This window comes from Rhinopithecus bieti, unplaced genomic scaffold (genome assembly GCF_001698545.2).
Source record: "Rhinopithecus bieti isolate Rb0 unplaced genomic scaffold, ASM169854v2 scaffold_7509, whole genome shotgun sequence".
Taxonomy (NCBI): domain Eukaryota; kingdom Metazoa; phylum Chordata; class Mammalia; order Primates; family Cercopithecidae; genus Rhinopithecus; species Rhinopithecus bieti.
Genome location: NW_016805750.1, coordinates 1738529 through 1744401, shown reverse-complemented (window position 1 = coordinate 1744401; position 5873 = coordinate 1738529). Strand labels below are relative to the sequence as shown.

Sequence of the window (5873 nt, the reverse complement as noted above, 5' to 3'; positions counted from 1 at the left end):
AAGAAAGAAAGAAAGAAAGAAAGAAAGAAAGAAAGAAAGAAAGAAAGAAAGAAAGAGAGAGAGAGGAGAGAGAGAGGGAGGGAGGGAAGAAAGGAAGGAAGGAAGGGAGGGAGGGAGGGAGGGAGGGAGGGAAAGATTCCTAGAACCCCAGGAGCCCTCCAAGGTCCTTTTGTTCACCATCTACCATCCCTTCCTCCCCCTAGCCCTGGTAACCACTATTCCAACTTCCAGTCCTTTAGGTTAGTGCCACCTGTTTTCAAACTTCATACCAATGGACTCATATAGTATGTGTTCTGGGGTCTGGTTTCTGTGTCCAGTCTCATGTTAGTTCTTGCTGCATTTTAATCAGAACTGGCTACATAATTTGTGTGACCCAGTGCAAAATGAAAGTGTGGACTGTCCGCCTGCAATCCCACCCCCAACACCGTTCAAAAGTTATTAAGAATTTCAAGATAGCAGCTGCAGAGCCTAAGTCGGTCATGTGATTCTTCTGAGTGCAGGGCCCTGTGTAAGTCACACATGCCCGTGAAGCCATCCTGTTTCCAGTTGCCTATTTGTTCAAGTGTCTCTTCCTTGAGGGCAAGAGCTGTGCTCTGGGCAAGTCACCATCTCTGTGGAGCTTCTTCAGCCTTCATTCATTAAAACCTTACAAAGGCCTGAGGCCGAGAAGGAGGGTGATCATTATAAGCATCACACCCATTTAACTGATGCAATGTCTAGACTGAAAATGCCGCGGGACTCAGCCAAGGTCCCACAGTGAGTGAGTGCAGGGACGGACCTCAATACAAGCCTGCTGGCTCTAGGCAGCCTCCCCCTGCCTCCAGCTGTGCCCTAGAATCTACTGCATGCCAAGTACTGGACCCAGGACAAAGGAAAAAAAGAGTTCCTGCCCAGAAGGAACTTTCAATTCAACTGGAAAACAAAAACAGGACTTATACACATGAAAACATTATTAACCGAAACATTTTGTCCTTCATGTGTGGGCCTTGTAGTTGTAAGAACTGGAGGCTGTCTCTGCCTAACCAAGCAAGAAGGATCAACTAGAGGGTGCAGCCAGGCATGGTGGCTCACGCCTGTAATCCCAGCACTTTGGGAGGCCAAGGCAGGGGGATCACCTAAGGTCAGTAGTTTGAGACCAGCCTGGCCAACATGGTGAAACCCCGTCTCTACTGAAAATACAAAAATTAGCCAGGTGTGGTGGTGCATGCCTGTGATCCCAGCTACTTGGGAGGCTGAGGCAGGAGAACCACCTGAACGCAGGAGGCAGAGGTTGCAGTGAGCTGAGATCACACTGTTGTACTCCAACTTGGGCTACAAAGTGAGACTTCATCCAAAAAAAAAATTTTTTTTAAAAGAGGGGGTGCAGAGAGTCTGCACAGGAAGCTGAGGGCAGGCAGAGCTCCTGGGAGTCCTGGCGAGTAGTGGAGTCCCACCCCAGCTCTCACAGAGACACGATCTGGTTAGCGTGATGCTGTTGCATCTGTGTACCACACATTCCAGCCATCCCATCAGTCCCGGCATCACTTGCTCACAGGACAGCCTCTGACTGGCTGGGCTCTGGCCTGGGGCTCAATCTCTGGCTCTCCTAGAGCTGGGAGACAGACAGAGGGCCTGGCCCCTCTGTTATAACAGTGGGAGGGAGGGCATTCCTCAGAAAGAAATCAAGGGGTCATGAGGACCAGGGATGAAAGTATGGTGGCTAAAAAATGACAGAAATTCCCTTTAATGCATGTATTTATTTAGATCACCAGTACACCAAGCAACAGTGGGGGGCTCCTGTCCTTGAAACTGACTTTGCCTGTGCTTGTGGAGGAGGCAGGCAAAACCATTGTAAAAGGCGAGTCCGCAAGCACCCATGTGTTTGTGAAAGTGTGGTGTGATGGTTACTTTTAGGTGTCAACTTGACTGGGTTAAGGGATAACCAGATAGCAGGTGCAGCATTATTTCTGGGTGCATCTGGTAGGGTGTTTTCAGAGAGATTGGCATTCGAATCAGTAGACTGAGTAAAACACATCTGCCCTCACCAATATAGGTACGCGACATTCAATCCACCAGCCCAAATAGAACAAAAAGACAGAGGAAAAGCAAATTCACTCTCTTCTGTACCTGGGACATCCACCTTCTCCTGCCCGGGGACATAGAAGCTCCTGGTTCTCAGAACTTCAAGCTCAAACCGAATGACACCATCAACTTCCCTGGTTCTTCAACCTGCAGACGACATACTATGGGACTTCTTAGGCTCCCAATCACTCAGGCCAATCTCCATCATAAATCCCCTCTTCTACGTCTATAGTTATGTCTATAGCGCCATCTGTATCCTGTTTGTTCTGTTTCTCTGGACGACCCTGACTAATCCGTGTGGTTAAAGTAAAAACCCCCAAGCCCCACACTAACAGCGGAGAAGCTATAACACAGTCAAGCTTCGACTCACCAATGCACATGCCAGAGCCCTCATAGAAACGTGGCTTCCTTGAAGGGAAGACCATGTTATCATCAGGGCAGTGACCTCCAAGGAGCCTGGAAAAGAGTGAGAAGGTCCACTGGCAAGAATGTGGAAAGAATTCCCATCTGTGACACAGGAGAAAGGCCCAGAATCTGGCGGACATGAAGATTCCAATTCTGTCTTGTGGGCAGGGACGCATCCCCAGGCCTCACCCCGCACCCTGGGGCTGGAATACACCTCTAAATTGTATCCTACCTCCAGTCCCAGCTAGGCAGGACTGTCTTCTGGGAAGTAGATTGTGGGAGCCATGTCGTTTGCGGGTGACAGCTGCCTATTGCTCCCTGGACTGGGCAAAAGGGGCTCCATTTGCCCTCACTACCTCCTCTTCCCAGTGCTAGTTAGAGCAATATCAGTGGCGACGCCATGGGGCATGGTTATGAAAGTGGGAAAATGCTTGATACCACTTGTGCAAGAATTTTCTGCTCTGTGTATGGGTACAGCAGTCACTGAACAGGGGTGGGGGCCAGGGGCTGCTGCTTTGTGTCCATGTGTCCATGTGCTGTGTAACAAATACACAGCAACAGCTAACTGACACATGGACACTCCAAAGCTCAATGTCTGAAAAAAACAGTGATGTCTTATTTTTCATGAGTTTGTGGGAGAGCTGGAGTGCTACTGGAAGTTGAAGGCTTGGCTGAGGCAGCTCTGTTCCACATATTTCACCCTTATCTTAGGACCTGCTGATTTCATCCTTCTCTTAGAGATGGCAGAAATGCACAAGACGTCATGGAGACACTCAGGGCCTCTGGAACTGGTGCACTGTCACTTCAGCCCAGTTCGGTTGGTCAACACAGGTCTCATGGCCAGCCCAGAGTCACATTGAGAGGGCACTGCAAAGTGAAGTGGCAAAGGGTGTAGATACAGAAAGAGGTGACGAAGTGAGGCCAGTGCTCAAGGGTGAATGGAGCTGGGGGACAGAAACTAGGAAGCCAGTTTGATCCATGCCAGGTTGCAAGGGCAAGTTCAGGCCATGCACAGAGGAGTTGAGAGAAGAGTCAAGCCTGGGGGAAATCCCAGGGAGAGAACAGAGACTAGGGAGGCACAAGGCCATAGTGCTGGTGGCTGAAAGTAGCCTGGAGCAAGCTGGCAGTAAGCATGAATCTCATCAGCTTCTCCTTGTGCCAGAAAGGGCTTCTGCCAGGGTGCCCAGGCCCATAAAGCACCACATCAGGACAGACCTGTTCCAAAGATCCAGAGCAATTTTAGATGTATCTGTGTTTATTTTTGTTGTTGTGGATTTTTTTCATTTTTGTTGTTGAGACGAGGTCTCACTATGTTGCCCAGGCTGGCCCTGAACTTCCAGGCTCAAGCACTCCTCTCTCCTGGGCGTCACCTGGGGCTACAAGCATACACCACAGCTTCTATCTGTTTTTATTAAAGCCATATTTCCTGAATTTTAGCCATTCGCATTCAAATTTTAGTGATTTTTTTTTTGCCATATCCGCTTACTGCCTATACTAATATTTACTTGATATTTTTATTTAAATCAACTCATATTTTTTGTTGTCGTTATTTAGTTTTTATTTCATAATCATAAACTTAACTCTGCAATCCAGCTAGGCATGGAAGGGAAGAAGGAAATCTTGGAGCTCAAAGGGAACTGCAGTGAGAACACAAAGATTCTAGGACTCTGTGAGCAAATGGGGTGGAGGAGTGCTCTCCTGGGCTACAGAAGGAATGGTCTCGAGGTTAAGATGAAACATAAGTCGACTGGGCACAGTGGCATAAGCCTCTAATCCCAGCACTTTGGGAAGCCAAAGTGGGAGGATCACTTGAGGTCAGTTCAAGACCAGCCTATCCAACATGGTGAAACTCTGTCTCTACTAAAAATACAAAAATTAGCCAGGCAGGGTGGTGCTCACCTGTAATCCCAGATACTCAGGAGGCTGAGGCAGGAGAATCACTTGAACCTGGGAGGCGGAGGTTGCAGTGAGCCGAAATTGTGACATTGCACTCCAGCCTGGAAGGCAAGAGTGAAACCTTCCCAAAACCGAAACAAAACAAACACAAGTCAAGCTTATTAGAGTCATTCACAGTCAGCAGTGGTGATCTTCTTGCTGGTCTTGCCATTCCTGGACCCCAAACCCTCCATGGCCTCCACAATATTCATGCCTTCTTTCACCTTGCCAAAGACCACATGCTCGCCATTCAACCACTCACTCTTGGCAGTGCAGATGAAAAACTGGGAACCGTTTGTGTTGGGTCCAGCATTTGCCTTGGACAAGATGCCAGGACCTGTCTGCTTCAGGATGAAGTTCTCATCATCAAATTTCTCCCCATAGATGGACTTGCCACCAGTGCCATTGTGGTGTGTGAAGTCACCACCGTGACACATAAACCCTGGAATAGTTCTGTGAAAGCAGGAACCCTTATAACCAAATCCTTTCTCTCCAATGCTCAGAGCATGAACACTTTCTGCTGTCTTTGGAAACTTGTCTACAAACAGCTGCATGGAGATGCGGCCCAGGGGCTCATCAAAGAACTTGGTGGGGTTAACCATGGCTGATAGTATGGGGCCCCTTGGAGGCAATGGCGGTGTATGCAAAACTCAACTTATATTTTTAATGTAAATATTTAACTTAATAATATTCATGAAGTCATTGACTTTTGTGCTTGTTTATACACACACACACACACACACACACACATATATATATATATATTTTTTTTTTTTTTTGAGACAGAGTCTCATTCTGTCACCCAGGCTGGAGTGCAGTGGCACAATCTTGGCTCACTGCAACCTACACCTCCCAGGTTCAAGCAATTCTTATGCTTCAGCATCCTGAGTAGCTGGGATTACAGGCATGCGCCACCACATGTGGCTAATTTTTGTACTTTATTTAGTAGAGTCAGGATTTCACCATGTTGACCAGGCTGGTCTCCAACTCCTGACCTCAAGTGACCCACCTGCCTCGGCCTCCCAAAGTGCTGGGATTACAGGTGTGAGCCACCGCACCCAGTTCCAACTCATATGTATACATGTAGGCGCAATCTCAGCTCACTGCAACCTCTGCCTCCCAGGTTCAAGCGATACTCCCACCTCAGCCTCCTGAGTAGCTGGGATTATAGCTGAGTAGCTGGGATTAGCCGCCATCATGCCTGGCTAATTTTTGTATTTTTATAGAGACAGGGTATCACCATGTTGGCCAGGCAGGTCTTGAACTCCTGACCTCAGGTGATCCTCCTGCCTCAGCCCCCCAAAGTGATGGGATTACAGGTGTGAGCCACCACACCTGGCCCCAACTCATATTTTTAATGTAAAGATTTAATAATATTCATGAAATCATTGACTTCTCTGCTAGCTGTATCTTTCCTAATGTCACAGTGAAACAACCTATAACCTCCAGGACAAAATAATTATATATATATA

The 5873-nt window shown here is 47.9% G+C and overlaps 1 pseudogene; it reads right to left on the bottom strand.

The window, feature by feature from the left end:
- Positions 1-4529: 4529 nt before the first annotated feature.
- LOC108530588 (peptidyl-prolyl cis-trans isomerase A pseudogene) lies at positions 4530-5003 on the bottom strand (annotated as a pseudogene).
- Between the last annotated feature and the right edge of the window lie 870 nt (positions 5004-5873).